We start from the raw sequence: 17,461 nt of genomic DNA on the forward strand, positions 1-17,461 counted from the left end.
GTGGTAGTTATCACACGTTCTTGTGAATATACCCCAGAGTGTCTCAGATGCCGCTGACATAATGAATGTAAACAGCTCCTGCAAGAAGGAGCTGAACTTCTCAAACAGAGCACACAATACTCAGCAGCACATTGCAATACTTTATTCACAAACCACTTGACTTCAAATTCCATGGTCAGCTACTGAAAATACTCCGGGTGCACTGGCAGCAGTCAAAAAACCAACTTTATGTCACTCTTCACCATCCTTGCCCCCACCCCCGCAAGCTAAGCAGGTCAAGGGCCACAATCACTGATGAGCTGTTGCAGGGATTCTGCGGAGTCACACAACACTACCGACACTCTCATGAAACGCAGTTGCAGGATACACCCTTTCACTCACACACTCATACTAGTCCACAATAAGTTCTGAAGGAAGCACAAGGGAAGTTTAAAATGTTTATTTTAACTATTGCACTTTGGTATGCAGTATACGTACCACAACAAGTAGGAAAATGCTTAACACAAATATGGTTAGCATAGCAAGTAATCCGTAAATCATAAATGGAGCTGTCATTATAGGCAACAGGGTAGCCTAACCTCCATCCCTTTCTACAGAAGCCAAAATGATTATATATCAGAAGATCTCTAGGTGTTAGTAGCAGACCCCATACCTCAGTATACACAGATGAAAGTTCTACATCCGAGACGCTTGTCACCATCCTTTCCCTGGAAATGTCCCTCTCCAAGTGTGTGTTACCTATCTGTGCATACCTATATGACAAAAGTACATGTTACCAAACAACAGCTGCATTTTCGTGTTTTGTCTAGGTGCTAGGGCCTGACCAGAACAGAATAGCAAAGGGCGTTGTTGTTCAACCTTGTCTACATGTTCAGACTAAATCCCAGGAAAAGAACAGAGGACAAAACAACAGCATGTTTTGTGTGAAAGTACATTGTGGCATAAAATAAAATATATATGTGAGGTAACATGTGCAAAGCAGAGGACAATGTGCTCATGCTAAAAAGGGGAAAACGACAATGGGCCTGCACGGGACTTATGACAGAGCATGTAAGTGTTTTCAACTCTTCTGAGATTAAATTATTCACTAACTGGCCTGAATCAACCAAACCTCCCCCTCACCACTCCTCTCTGTGACACAATCACCTGCCCAAAGGCCAATCCGGGAAAGGCTCCGTTAACTTATTCTCCTGATTTCTTTTGCCAACTTGTGCCTCACCACCTTCAGGTTCTCTTTGCCAGTCACAAATTCTCTGTCAATCTTCTACCTCTAGGTCCCTCATAGCCCAATCTGATCCCATTTACAAAACCTCCACACAATTCTTGGCATGAGCCCTGTTTCCATAAATCTGTAAACAAAACTGTAAAATGCTCCAACTTAACTGAAGTATACGCTCTTTTCCATTGGGCTTTGTGCTCCTCTACCCCATCCTCTCTGTGGCTGCTACTAACTCCATTCTGACTGCAATGTCTGACCACCACTTACCACCACATTGCGCAAGTGCACGTTTTCTACCGCACTTCGAGCACTCATGCCTGACCTTTCAGTCCTCTCTTCCACAGAAGACTTTAGTAAATGTAAATGTAAATTTTTCACCGTAAACACTAGCATGGATTTGGAATGTATCTATGCAATTTTAAATGGTTACCAGCACTTGAAGGCCTTCTCATAAACTCATATTCCTCCTCTTTTGAACCCTACTTTGTCCTAACCTCTATGTTTAGTAATTAAAAAACTTTAACAAACTTATCCTTCTGTATCTTATCTTTTTTCACATTCACCATGTGTGAACCTGGCATCTTCATAATCCTCATGTAAGGCAACTTTCAATGTTTCACATCCTGGCTCTCTCTTTCTTCTCTTTCTCCTTTCCCTCCCCGCCTGTGAGCTCCTTGACCCACTCCTCCTTACCTTCATCTTTTGTGTCATCCTGTACCTCTGAGCCAATACCTTGATGCACCATTTATCTCTCCTGTATCGTCTCACCTCTGTGATATCTACCTTCCCATCTCCCCACAATCCCCACTCCTCTTGATGCTCTTCCTGGTTTTGCACCAACATTGGTCTTCTTACCTGGTCTTTAAGGTCAGAGCCAACACTGAATTCTGCCTTTCCAGCAACAACCTCGTCTCTAGCGCCTCTAATGCTCTCTACTCAGCAGCTCTGTTCAGCATGTTACTTGCCTGTACTACACCAATCTCTGCTATCGTGTTACTTTTCCCCCAGTCTTACAAAACTCTTCTGTCCTCTGACCACCAAATCAATTTCTCTCTCTCCTCATCTACCACCAACTGCTGAACCAGTTCCGGAGTTTCCAACTCTTCTTCACCCTCGTAATCCAACATAGACTCCTTCCCACTCTCCAACCTCACATCTGTATCACACTTGTCTCAAGCACTTCCCAGTTGCCAACAAGATCCAGATACAGATGTTTTCTTGATGACCTTCTTGACATGGAGGACGCCCCAGACCTTTCTTGCCCCACTTTTTGTTTGTCTCCAGCAGTAGTCAGGCCAGCCACTCAAGACAATTCCCTTTTCTGTGTTACAGCGTTTTTAATAAATAGAAAATTATCCTTGTTTTAAATGTGTTTAAATTAGCATACCTAGAATCAGTCAGAGACTAGGTCAAGGTCAGCCCGCATTGACATTCATTTTTGCAGTGACAGAAAAAAATGTAACTTTTTAAATTACATGAATGAGTTTTCCACATGCATGTTTCTCTTCTATGTTTTATCTTTTCAAAAATAAGTGAAACAGAATTCATTTTGAGGTGTTATTTATTAACTTGTGTTCCTTGAGAAGGCGTCCATGTACTCAATGTTCCTGTAGTTGCAATATATTTAGGTTGTCCTGTTTTAGGTTTAAACATATAATAACTGATAAAACCCAACCGGAAGGGAAATAGCCCTCACCAGTGTAAACCTAAATACACTGAAAAAACACCTGCACAATCACAAACTAAATGCCATTCAAAGAAATTAAAAGGAGAGTGAAAGTAATTTTTATTTCTTCCTGAAGGGGACAGACAATACAATGTAACTTTGTTATACAAAGTAGCAGCAAGAAAGACTGGGCTAACACTATTCTGCTTGAGTTTTGTTGTTTAGGGATGCCACTAAAATGTTGTTTCTCCTTTTTGCTTTTTTTCAGTTTTGTAGGATTTAGAAGCGTGTTTAAGGTCTTATTTAATTATTTTATAAACTGTAGAAAATCAGGAAATATCCAAAATCATATTGGATATTTTGGCTACGTTTGATTCTTTCACTGATAGGTAAAATTGCTGGTTTCATAAGAATTTTTCCCAATATGTACCTTCACATTTACCCTCAGAGAATGGGTGAAACCTAATGATACATCAGCTCCGTTTTCTAGCAAGTCAGTATTGATAGTAGGTGGATTGCCAAACACCCCAGGCTTTAAACATTCAATGCAAGGTGTAGCGACAGGTATATGTGAAAAGAGTGCTGTCAGCAAACATGTGGTATAGTGGTGAAAACGTGTCACCAGACTTTTGGACAACATGGAACGCGGTATCACTTGAAATGCTTCTGCAAAAAGTTCATACCAAATTCAACAGATTTTGGAGTGATATTGTTTGTATTTGCAGTGATTCAACAACATATATGAAAAATGTGTCTGATGATCTGTCAAATAACCCATACCTGAGCTGAAGTGCCCCCTGTAAAATATCCTTACCACTTGCTAGATGGTATGCTAAAAGCATATTTACAATCTTCAAAGATAATGAAAAATGCTATTGACTTTGTAGTCCATTCTGGTCATCCCAACAGTGTCCTTTAGCCAGTGGTTCTCCGTCCTAGAAACCGTGAATGCTGTATTAGCCATGTGGCGGCCATTTACAGAAATTGTTTAGTGATGATGACAAAGGCAAGAACTGTGATAGTGATGTAAAAAAAAGTACAATCTATTGCATTCTTAGGTTTTTACAAGAAAGCATGACTGCTGTAGTGGATATAATAAAAAAAATTGAGACTGAAAACACCCATGTCTACGAAGTGCTCAGGGTTACTTGATGTGGATGTGAAACATCTCCTTGAGAGTAGGCTGGGCAACACTTTAAGTGACTTTGGCACTGCAAAGAAATGTTGAGGAGCAATTCAGTAATTTTTATTTTACAATGCACGAGAAATGGCTTGCAATGATGCATAGAAATTTCCTTCACCAACCATGGCATTTGAAGTCTCACTGTGGTACTCTGCGCAAGTTTTAGATCCCTTCCATAAAGGGGAACTTTCTTCAGACTTAGAAAAGCACTGCTTCATTTTTGACCGCTTCAATAACTCTGAGGCCATATGAGCCCAGTTCAGAGCATATGTTGCTGAACCTGTCCCAAAGAATAGCAATTCTTCTATTACCAGGACCAGAGAATCTGGATTTCATTAAAGACACAGAGGCTAACATCATGCATTATTCCTTTAATGCAACTTCAAGCAGCCATTTTAAAGTAAACATCGCAAAGCTCTAGAATGTTCATATGTTATGATGACAACAGGAACACACAGATCTGCCTCTTTTAAATGCAATGAGAAAAAAGCTAAAGTTCTTCCAAAAGGTAAGGGATTCCAAGAGGTAGGATTGTGATGGCAAAAAACTTCTCCTTAAGTCAGTGAACGATTCCAAGAAGAAGAAGGTGTGATGTCCAGACTTGCTTGAACTGAATCTTGAAGAGGAGCCAATCAAGTTGAATTATCTGATAAAGGATAAAATATTAGGAATTGACTTAATGCCCTATGTAAAGGGAAAAAGAGAACTGGTGATAATAGATAGTACATATTAAAGGCAAAATACAATGAAAAACTGAGTTATGTTCTAAACAAAACATTAACACAATTAAAACTCTAAGATCAAGACAAATGCAATGAATTAATAAGATGTTAAAATTCACTCCCAGGAGGGAGGGTTGGGATAATGTTAGCCTCCGTGTCTTTAATGAAATCCAGATTCTCTGGTCATGGTAATAGGAGAATCACAATTTTATTACAAGACCGGAGGCTACCATTATGCATGTTTGTAGTCAAGTAAAACTACGTCAGACATGTGTTCGACAGGTTTGCAGTAATTTTTCGCAAAGGTATTGGAACTGGACCAGTCTGCACCCTTAAGAATGTCATCTAACTTACCTCCTTTCCAAAAAGATTGGCTAGCCATAGCACCCCTTAAAGAATGTGCTTGAAATAATTGGAGATCAATGCCTGCTAATTGCATGGCCAGTTTAACCCATCTAGCTATGGAACAAGAAGAGACAGGTTTGAAGGGTTTAACAAAGGAAATAAGAAGCTGGTTAACACCAACGGTACGATGTTTATTCATCCTTGAATCATACACCTTCCTACAATCTACCACGCACAATTGTTTGCAAGTATCGAATCTTGGGTAAAAAATCATATTAGACATTCTTTTTGTTCTCTTGATAATTTTGAATCTGACACTAAAGGCGTCATATGATCTATTAGATAGTTCCAGTGCTTTAACATCTGAAACCCTACGGCAGGATATTAGACATAAGAGAGAAGCTAGTTTAATGGAGAGTTTTTTTATTATCTAGGAGGTTATTATTGGGCCAGTTACAAAATAGGTCAAGTAATAATTGTACGTCCCATAGAGTTTTGTATTTAGGTTTAGGAGGTCTTTTAAGACTGATGCCTTTCATAATTCTGAAAATTATTGAATTCTTGCCAATAGTTCTACCATTTAAAAGGGAGTGACCCGCAGAAATGGCTGATCTATAACAATTAATTGACCTATAGGAAAGACCTCTTTCAAATTGTTCAACAAGAAAATTGGCTAAATTAACAATAGGAGCCTCCACGGAATCCAGGTTCCTTTCCAAGCACCAACTAAACCATCCATTCCAGATGCCGTTGTATCTATAGTGTGTACCAGGGGCCCATGATTCTTGGAATGAGAGAACAAACCTGCGCTGAAAGCCCAGAGATTTCATTGGCTCATCTGACACTTTCCAGGCAAGAAGGTTCAAAGCCCTGTTCTGAAAAAGGGGATGTTCCAAACCGTCTATGTCTCTTAGGAGGCCTGGTGAAGCTGGAAGTAGAAAGGGTATTTCGTAAGCCAATTCCAAGGTCATTGGAAACCAGGCTTGGGAGGGCCAAAAGGGTGTTATTAGGACTATTGAAGATTGTTCCATCCTCAACTTCTGCAGGACACGCTGGATCATTACAAAGGTGGGAAAAGCTTATCCCCGAATTCCTTTCCAAGGTTGAAGAAAGGTGTTCACTGCCGGAGCCCCAGGGTCTGGCATCCAGTTGAAGTATCTGGTTTACTTCTCAGGGACCCCATAGATAATCAAGACTCTTGAACGCGTTTGGGTTCAGTTTCCAGTCGGCGTGATCTACGAGGAACCTTGAATTCCAATCCGCACAAACATTGTTTTGACATGGAAGGTATTCTGCTCTTAACAAAATGTTGTGTTCCAAGCAGAACATCCATAGTTTTGTGGCTAAGTTGGAGAGGTCTGGTGACCTGGTGCCCCTAGATGATTTATGTAGGCAACGGCTGACACATTGTCCATCTTGAGAATGACTGACCTCCCCTGAAGTGATTGTTTGAAACTCATTAGGGCATAAAGCCCGGCGGTTAACTCTAGAAAGTTTATATGGTGTAAACTCTCTGAATAGGACCATAAGCCTCCCGTGTTCTAATTCTGAAAACAAGCACCCCAGCCATGAAGCCTGGTGTCTGATTCCAGCACAAATTCCGGGGAACTCCCAAATATGGCTTTGCCAATTCAATGCATCCAGATTTTCTAACCACCAAGTCATTTCTCTCTTGGGTTCTGTGTCTAGGTGAATTTTGTCTCCGTACCAAAAGCCAGATCGGAGGGCTCTGCCCTTCAACCTTTGAAGGGTCCGATAGTGTAAAGACCCAGGAAAAGAGCTTGGATTGATGATGATAGGAGGACCAGGAGTCTGGCTAGTTCTCTTAAGGTTACAAAATCGAGTTTCAGAACATGACGTATTTCTTTCAGGATCTTGGCAATCTTTTTCAGGGGAAGAAACAGCATAGACTTCACGGTGTCTACCATGAAACCTAGGAACTCTAGAGACCTCGAGAGAGTCATGATGGATTTTTCCCTGTTTATAACAAAGCCTGTACTCTCCAATAATTCTATAGCAGTATTCAAGTCTTTCAGAATTTGAGAGTGGTTTTGAGACATAATGAGGATGTTGTCTAAATAGATTATAAGGCGGACACCCCTTTCTCTCAGAACTCTGGTAATGGCCTTCATAACTTTGGTGAAGCACTAAGGGGCAGATGATAGACCAAATGGGAGAGCTTGGAACTGATATAAGTGGTTGTTCCCTGCAAATTGTAGAAAGGACTAGGATTCTTCTGCCATTGGAATTGTAAAGTAGGCGTCCTTTAGGTTTAGTTTCACTAACCAGTCTTTTTCTAAAAGCATGTCCCTGAGAAGTTGGATACCTCCCATCTTGAAATGATTGTAGGTGAGAGATTTGTTCAGTTCCCTTAGGTTTATTACTGTTCTCCACCCTTTGTCCTTCTTTTCCACCAGGAAAATATTACTCAGGAAATTCTTGCGTTTCCAAGGGACTTCTACAATTGCTCCTTTCATCAACATAGAATTTACTTCCTCTGCCACAATAGACTGTTGCTCTAGAGTCAGGTTCAACACTTTGGGTGTTGCAACTTGATTGGGTTTTTCTATGAAATCTATTTTGAAACCCTGAACAGTTTCTAGTACCCAAACATCGTGTGTAATTTGTGTCCATATATGTAGGAAAAGTTTTAGGCGACCCCCCACTTTCCTTGTTGAAGAGGAAGGATGAGGGAAAAAGCTAGTTACTTGAAGTGTTGGAGGAGTTAAGACCTCTGGTACTGAAGCCTCTCGAGCGGGAGGAAGGAAGGGTTGGTCTGGTAGGGGCGACAGAAACACCTTTGCCTGAAGAAGGGTCTTTGGTAGGGGCGGCCGGTAGAGTGACCCCTTCTGCCTGCCCTAGCTAAAACACTCGGATTAAAGACACTGCGCATATTAGCTTGTACCTTATCCAAAGCTGTGAAGGTTGCTACATATTTACCCAGTCCCTTGATCATGTCCTCCCCAAAAGAGAAGACCATTGGGATTGGTCGAGGGTTCCTTCTCTGCCATGTCACAGAGCTTGGGGTCGATTTTTGATAATACAACTTTCCTTCTCTCAGTCATGATTGTAGCATTTGTGTTACTGAGGAGGATTAGTGTTCTCTTGCTTCATCCTCTTAACAAATCAATGTTGGATGAAGAGCTTTTAATGTAGCTCTCCTCCATTAGGTCGATCATTCTGCCTAAAGGGCCAAGCATGCGATCTTGAAAGCTTTTAAGGGAGCGTTCCATCCCTTTCCTAGGGTCCCTGCCCATTTTGAATAAGAATTTGATATGTTCAGGGTCCAAATATGGGATGAGGCAAAATTTATATTGGACCATGGGTCTTGGGCATTCGGCCTTTAGGATTTTCCTTGTCTCTCTTTCAAGGGGGTTCCTTATCCACCTCTTGATAAACTTGGCCACGTGTTTTTGTGGCCACCATTGGGAACTCCTAGGGTGTTGAATATCTTCGGGGAAGAACATTTCCCCACCTAGGGGATCAAAAATAATCTCTTCTGAGGAGGAGGGAAGTTCCTCTTCCGAGAGATCAAAATCATCATAGTTTTTGACTTGGTCCAAGTCAAAGATATACTCATCCAAGGATCCAGTTGTAACTTGTTCGTCATCAGTTAAGAGGGGATCAGTTAGAACACTTGGATAGTGTGAGCCGCTTAGGGCATCCGGATAAGTGGAGCCGTTATGGGTACATTATCTTTGTGGGGCGCGTAGGCCTCTCTTAGTATTTTAGGTGCTTAATCCTCCTTCATTTCGTGAGGTGCGTAAACCTCCCAATAGGTTTGAGGTGCTTGGTCCTCCCAGTGTGCTCTCTCGTTCCAAATTGTTGCTTTTCTTAATCTTTTATCCCCACATTTATTAGGCTCATCAATGTGCCCTTTGTGGAGAGCAGTGGGGTTAGTAGGTTCGGTAAGGGGTCTCTTACCAGCAACAATTTTACTTATAGTCACCCTCATATAAGATTGCATCTCCTTTTGGATTAATTTCTTAATAAGCTCCTCATTAGTATTAGGAGCTGGGGCCTGGGTCTGAGAATCGCCAGATTTAGCATCAGACATGATAAAATAGAGAAGGAACCACTATTTAGGTATTTAGGTTAAATCAAGGATCAAAGTCACAAGCCCAAATTATAGTATGAGTAGGGGTTAAAAAAGGGATAGAAAAAATATATATCCCTGCACTAAACAGATGTCTTTTTTTTTGGGGGGGGGGGTCAAAATATGCCCTTTAAGAAGGAATCAATGTAAAAGATAATGGAGCCAGAAAAAACGTGAGCCGATCATTGTGTCACCCGTCAGGGAAGGTTGAACGGGTGTTGCAAGTGAACAGCTGTCGAAGAAAGAGCGTTGCTATGCAACATCACGAAGCATAAAATGGTGAAACGCACGTAGGGGGTTGAAAACGCGGGAGAGCCCTTGGTTGTGACGCTGTAACACGGTCTCTTTGTCTTTTTCTATTTTTTTCTTTTTATTTAGAGGAGAAAAGAACATTTAAATGAAGCAATTTGGGAGGAAAAAAAACGGAGGGTGTCGGGAAGGATGGAAGCTCGACGCGGCCCGCAGACCGTAAATTGGAGTTGCGAGGGAGGGCCACGTCATGCCGAGCCTTCAATCCAGAAGTGAATCATAGGAGGGAAGACTGTCCGAGAGAGTCCGCAGAGAGCTGGAGCCTGCGGGAAAGAGAAAAGGGGTAAGAGAAGAGCGAAATGGGGACGAGAGTGGCGTCTCTCCTCCGAAAGGTAGGAATGCTCAGTAGAGCCAACCGGGGGCCGAGACAAGTCAGGTGAAAGGGTGACAAAAACTGCGGTAGCAGAAGGCAAAAAAGCCAGCGACCACAATGCTATGGCATAAAAACTAGAACAAAACTATTGTTCAAGGAACAAGAATCAATTAAAAACATAGTACAAAGGACAAGAAGCATAAAGAGCAACCATAAAACAGAAATGTCACAAAAGAATTAGACACCAAAGATAAAGCAGTACAAATAACAAGAGCAACGTATCTGCTTGAAGCTGCATTTAAAAGAGGCAGATCTGTGTGTTCCTGTTGCCATCATAACATATGAACATTCTAGAGCTTTCTTTGTGATGTTTACTTTAAAATGGCTGCTTGAAGTTGCATTAAAGGAATAATGCATAATGGTAGCCTGCGGCCAGTATTGGTATGTAAAGCTATGGCTTTGGACCTCATATACGCTGTATGTATAATGTGTAACTACTGATAACCACTGTTTTTTTAAACGTATTGAAAACACTGAAAAAACCCCACCAGAATTTACAAAAAATAGAAACTGAAAACAGGAATGCCTAAATATATTCAAGGTCCTTTGCTCGGGTCAGCTCTAAGCAGCTGTTTTATACATTGTTTTCACTCATTGCATATTATTTTTCTGATTTCCTATTACAATTATTTATGAAAGTAGGTGTTCCTAAGTGTTTTTTATTTGATGTATCACATTTTCTTGTTTTACTATTGGGCTACTTGAACGTTGTTTTATTAGTATAGGCCTATGATGCAAAACCTACTCATGTCGAGAATGTGTCTTTCACTCTCTGAAACCTATAAAATGTACCCTTTTTGGGAGAAATGCAAGACTTTTCCCACCTTTTAAACTGTGTGGAATCTGCATTAGCCTGCCTTATGCTTTATGCTCAGGTTTCGTGCTTGCTTTCTCAAAGACAAACACCACATTGGTCTGTCTACTGATTTATACTTCGTTTCATTTTGCCTTTGAATTGTGCAGACTCTGCATTTTCTAAATATTTATACTAAGACTTGAATTTTGAACTGAGCAGATTTTTGCTAGTCTCTCACTGAAATACATTCTGGTACAGGCTATTTGACCTTATGTTATAGACCTTATGTTATTTCCTCTTTCAATTGGCATTGCTTGATGCATTTCTGATGCTGATTTGAATCAAACTAGTTTTTGCCTTCTGTAATGATTCTTAAATTTGAATAGACCTTTATGGTTTTGACTTTGAATATCATCTTGTAAAGGCTTTCATCAATGCCAATGGCCTACAATCTTTGAGCATCGCATGCTCCGATACTGTGTCTTAACCAATTAATTTATTTGTTAAAATCATTGACATCTGCACGCAGGAGTGCATGAGCCACAGTGAACTCTCTGCTGGCCATCTGTTTTGCCTGATGATATCTGTGCCACTGCCGAGCAAAGCCCTAAGTGCTGCCCTCAATACCAGCTTCCATAAGCCCACTCTCTCTCCCACTGTCCTCATTGCAGGGCACCCAGAACCACCACCATTTATTCCTTCTGCACCACCCTGTCATTTACCCTCACCAGAAGCTGTCTACCTGGTCACACCTCCAGCGCCCTCTCTGTGAGAGCCTATGTTGGACTTGGCCCTATCTGCAGGGTCAGCCCCAAACGGTTTGCCTCTACATTGATTCTGAATTTGTTTTTGCTAACCTTAGGACTGTTAAGGGAGAGCACAAACACTTTAGAACTGGTCAGAGGTGGTAACATGCACATAATCCTAAGGCCAACAAAAAAGAATTCAGCAAAAAAGAGGAGGACAAAGACAAAACGTTTGGGGTGACCCTGCAGAGAGGGCCAGGTCCAACACCTACTCTAAACTATTTGCTACCTGCAGCCTCTCTTTGGTCAGATGACTGGGTTTATCTGGCAGCTGGACTTTATTATTTCTCCGAGACCGCGACACAATAGAGGGATTAGGTGTGCCGTCACTGGCAGAATGGGGGGGTGGAGCTGGGCACAACCCCACTTGCAACTGTGCTCTGCCTTCACACAATGGACTTGTCTCCCCTGCATTGTTCATGCAGCCAGCTTGGATTTTGACCCGATCTCTCACATCTAGATGTCCGTGGTTGGTGCTTTAATCTTAAAGGCACTAGATTTTACATAACATTAAAAAAAATAAAGATTACGGTTCTATTTATTGGTTCTTTTTATTGGATTTTTGCCATTTTGATGTCAAATTATTTATTAAAATGTACTCTATTTTTTTCAAAATTGGTGTGGGACTTTTCTTGTGTTGAGTTTCACTTTATTACTGCTTGACTTGCTGTATATATACTTTACAAATTGGCTCCAAATCAAGCCTGACTGTTCAACTCCTAGAGGGTTGAGCTCAGGTTAATTTGGGGTTTGATTGTGACTTCAGCATGACAGTGATTATGGTTGCTGCTTGACCAGAGTTGTGATGCTTTCTCTCTGGCTACACCCACTTATTCTTCCCTTCTTCATCTTAAGCTACTTCCCTTTCTTCCTCCCCTCCCGATTGTTGCTCCGTTCAAGCAGAGCTACTAATAAAGCAGACCATTGTCCTTCTACAATGTTTAAGCCTTTGGACGGCTACCCCACACTGACATCCTTGTGGCATCTGGCATGACACTGCAGAATGCAGAGCTCATCCTCACTGTTGACATTACCTTGTTGCTGCTGCAGTTTTAACAGCTGTTGCTGCATACCTGCTCCCTGCTGCCGACGGGAGCCTCCTTCACTGATCTCCTTAATACCTGCTGCAAGCCTGTTTGTCCCAGTAAAGGAGACTGCTAACCCTGCTGCTTCACCTCACTTTTTTCACTATACCTGGTCCGCAGGTGCCTGCTTCTAACTCACCTGTGAAGGGCGCAATGTTACTCTACTCAGTCTTCCCCAGCTTTGGCCCAGTTTCACTCATCCTCCATCCTGCCAGCTTCAGCCCTCAACTGTAAGAAGGCTAACACTGCGGCCACTAAATCTTGGACAGATCCCCATCGGGGCTGAGCGTGCCTATGTGCTTGTGCCCTTTCACATGCCCTGTTGCAATAACCCCGGCCCCTCTAAGCACCCACAGTGCCTCATCTACCCCTTCTTCCCTTACCCTCTCCATCGCTCCCTAACTAGCCTCAAACTTCCTAACCTGGCACTAAAGACTTTGCCCTGGCATTCCTAGCGGTCAACATGTCACCTTCCAGAGAAAGAGAAAGCCTAACTCAATTCCCTTCATCAGGGCTTTAAGTGGGGGGGTATGTGGGGGTCTGAGCACCCCCTGTTTTTTTTGGGGAGCCTCAAAAGGGGTCTCTAGGGGGCTCTATTTTCGGGCCTCAAAGGTCAAAGGTTGGATGACCAGACATCCTGGTTTTTCTTGGTGTTTCGGGTGAGCATGCGTGCGCACTGCTTAAGGCGTGACGTCATTGTAGCAGGAAGGGAAATCCTTTGAAGAGAGACACTTTCTCTCGGGATTTCCCTTCTCTTTGAACACGCAGCTCCACCTACGTCATCATGCCAGCCATCGGCACAACAACAGCTGGTTAGAATCAGCACGACCCTGCTTTTACGACCTGCAGCAAGATTTCTTCAGCACCAGTGTGACCCTGCTCTGCCTTAAAGCAAGCGAGGGATGAGGGTCTACAACAGAATCCAGCAGCAGTGAAAAGGAAACGTATCTTTGTGATGCCTCCCCAGCCCTACCAGCACCGTCGGGACCCTGCCTCCGCATCAGAGCTGCCTCAGCCAGGATCCTTCTGAAGCCACACAAGACTTGCCCTCCCAACCTGCAGGCCCGCAATGTGAGTATTTTAATGGCCATTTTTTTAATTCCCTTCCCTGCAGCTTTCTCATTCCGCCGCAAAGCGCCATTCATCTTTTTCAAAACACTCTCACTGCCAATGCTGACTTGTTCTGTTTATTGATTTATATATGCTGTGGTAAAGCACCCTCATAGAAAGCACTGCGTATGCATAGAAAAGATTGAACAGCCCTCCGAAGGGAAATCAGGGTAAATATTGAGCGCCACTGGTTCCCCAGAATTCGAAAATATTGATACAATTGAGAATTTTAGTTTTGCTTGTGGCTGCATTGAACATGTGCAGGCACAATTTAGAAGTAAGTAGATATCTCAAGTCAATAGTAAAGCCGACCCAGACGGACCCCTCTGAGTTTCATTGTCATCTACTTTCACATTGCTCTGCTCTTCCTATGTTTACTAACACTGATGTAATTAAGTCCTGTGCGACACTCTACAAAGATGGGGAATATACAATCACACTGACTGGTACCAGTTATAAGGCTGATGTGCAACTTCGCTTTGACTCGTGATTTGACAAATCCATTACACTTGGGTTTCTCAGTGAGGGAAAAGTGATGGGTGGAATGATTGAATTATACCATATTTTATGTTTTTGAAAAATGACATCAAACATCTTAAAGGAAACCATTAGTCAGCATCAAGTGCCTTTGTTAACTATGCAGTCTCAGCGAAATTGCTTAATTACTACTGGGATACCAAATAACACTTACTTGAAATTAGACAGTTTCCCTTAAGTGTGTAATAAGAGAATAATTAAAGAAAAATGGGAAGGGATGGACCGCAAGTGCTCACTTAAAGCCAGCTCAACAAACTTTGGACAAATTTGCACCGATTACTGTGGAATTTCTCTCTGGTGATGGTTAAGTTTGCTCCAGTCTTGAATTGGCATTTTCTCCAAACAACTGTTGGGAAATATCCTCTCCTAAGTACACTGTTAGTTTTTTTTTTTTAACTGAGTTTTATATAGCGCGAACTTTACCCGAATCGGGTATCAGAGCGCTTTACATAATAGCACCAGTTGCGTTACATGAGGATACAATCATTTTTTGGTAGCTGGTACTTAATAAATATACCTTTTTGCCTATATTATTATCCTTTGCTGGATGCGACTTCATGATTTTCTTAAGCACACAATGCTAGTTATCCTGATTTAGACCACGCCCCTACTTGGATAGGCCACACCCCTTTAATAAATTTGCCACGCCCCTTTTAGAGCACCCCCAGTTTTTTTTTCCCACTTAAAGCCCTGCCCTTCACCTTTACGGTCTCAAACCCTGCTCAGTTAATTGGTGCCTCTGCAGTCCCACTGACTGAACCACCTGCACAAAAGGCTCAGGTTGCGGACTTCCAAGGTCGGCTGCCTCCCGCGCCTCCATATTGCTCTATACTTAAAACTAGCTGAACTAAAAGTTAGCTATCTTTTGTGAACTGGAGAAATTTGACTACGGATACAGTTTTTTCTTTACTATTTTAACTAGAGGATGCATACTCAATTTTAGTGAAAAATTGATTAAAACAGTGCACTGCATTGTGTGTTTTCCTGAACATTTCAACGCAAACTTGGCTGAAATTGCTTTATGTGTGAAATGAGTGGGTAACCACAGATGTCTGACATGATTTTTGATTAATTTGTTTGAGTCAGCCATAGGCTTCAGTGCTGCACCACCACTAAGGACTATATCCCTACCCATCACATTTTTTTTGTTACACAAAAGGATTACAATTTTGTTATATTGAGTTCCCTTTGAAATACATAGGTGGGTGCAATTTATTAGTCTTGCAACTGGGTCTGTAAGTTTATCTTTTACCATTAAGACATCAAAGAGAGTAAAAAAGCTGGTTTATGGTTGCATAGTTGTGAGGAAAGGTGGTGGGTTATAGGGTGGGTTTGTGCAACCTCACTGTGGATTACACTCACAAAACCAACTGTCCAATCAGACTTGTTTGCTAAACCTTAGCTCAACTCTGGGTAGCTGTGGTTTTGAGCAGTCAGGCTTAAACAAGGGAACAAGTGGAAAGCCTTTAAAAGTACCAAAACAACGAAATAAGTCATGCAACATGAAACAAATACAACACCAATTTATAAACACAGATCTTATTTTTATGAAATTCTAGACACTAACGCAATTAAAATCTACCACTGAGTTCCAGAGATAGGAATTTTTAAGCAAATCTTAAATCTGAGCATTTCACTCTATAACGTGAACAAGCATTGCTAACTGCAAAGTTTGAAAACATTGTAAAACTTTTAAAGAGTTTGTTTGGCTATTCCGTCCCGCTTTGGGCAACCAGCCCCAACATGGGAAAGGTCAAGGAGGCCAAAAAGAGTACTAGGACAGTTACTTTGTCACTAAAGTAGTCTCAAGTACAGTTCCAGGCTCTATGTACGAACCATCATAAACTTTAATGGAGTGGTCATGCTGCAAAGATTACAGAATGCTGAAGATGCTGTGAGATGCTGAGAATGCTGTGCGGTCGACGGGATTTTCCTGCAGACAAGGGTCAATGTCTCTCGGAGTCCACTTTGGTCCAGCAAAAGTCCAGTTGCCACTGGACTACTGGTCTCTGGTCATTGTGAAACCAGCAGTTCCCTTCGGTGAAGGCTTGTGTCTGTCTTGGGTGACCAAACTGCATTCAGATGACACTCCCCCGGGTCCTGCAGACTCGGGTGTAACTTTTGAGTATTAGGACTCAGTTATCCGGGCTTCATATCGTCAGTGATGGTCAAGTGCTATGAACAACTGACTTGCCAGAAGTCTTCTTCCGCTTTTATTGCCCTGGTGTTGTAACAGGAAGTCAGCCAACTGACTCTTGGAGTTCACCTACTCTGTCTAGGGCTCTAGAGTAACTCTTCTATGAGCAAGGCACCACAAGTACAGTCCTCTCTTTGGTAGCCCAAGGATCAGCAGGTGCCATGCAGCCTCTTTTGCCAGGTCGAGGTAACAGCAGAGCAGTCCTTATGTTGTCTTCTCTCCAATCCAGATGTGTTATGAGGCTTGGGTGCCAGGGATTCCATTTTTATGCCCAGAAAGTTGTCACTAGTCAATTGGCTAGTAGGAGCTTCTCCGCCTGATGACGACTACCTCTGAAGTGTGGCATCTGGCTATCCCCAGAGTGCCCAATTTGGCCAACTTCCAAGATGGCAGACCCTTCTCTCGGTGTGTGGCACTTTGTAGGCCACTATTGGGACAGAGAAGTCCTCTTCACGATAATAGACATGTACTGCTACCCTGAATGCCCAACTGTACTGTTGTCTGGATCCCTAATGCTCATTTTTTTGTCATAGGCAAACACAGATCACACATGTGCACTATGACATAGGCCTGTCTCACAGACTATGATCTTGTTGGACCGGAAAGAGTGCCCAAAGCGCTACCCCCATAGTGGTGGAAAGCTGCCTCCTTCACCAGGAGTTAACAGACCTGCCAACTCACACAGTGGCACCATGTTTCATACGATATCAGCTTACTTCACATGGTCTCCCGGTGAACAGCCAATATCACACGGTAAATCCATGCCTCAGTCTCTGCCTCAGCGTAAAGTTCATAAGCGCTACCAATGACAGTGTAAATTCTAGATAATTTGCCTGTCCCTCCTTGGCCATATTGAATCACGTGTCTTGAGTGTCGGACTGTTAGAAATAGGGGTCTCTAGTTGGCAGAGGCTTGCATTCTGTCCAAGTAGGGACCCTTATTCTAGTCAGGGTAAGGGAGTTACACACCCAAGATAACCACTGCTCACACCATTGGTAGCTTGGCACAAGCAGTCAG

Source organism: Triturus cristatus, chromosome 2_1, assembly GCF_964204655.1.
Source record: "Triturus cristatus chromosome 2_1, aTriCri1.1, whole genome shotgun sequence".
Classification (NCBI taxonomy): domain Eukaryota; kingdom Metazoa; phylum Chordata; class Amphibia; order Caudata; family Salamandridae; genus Triturus; species Triturus cristatus.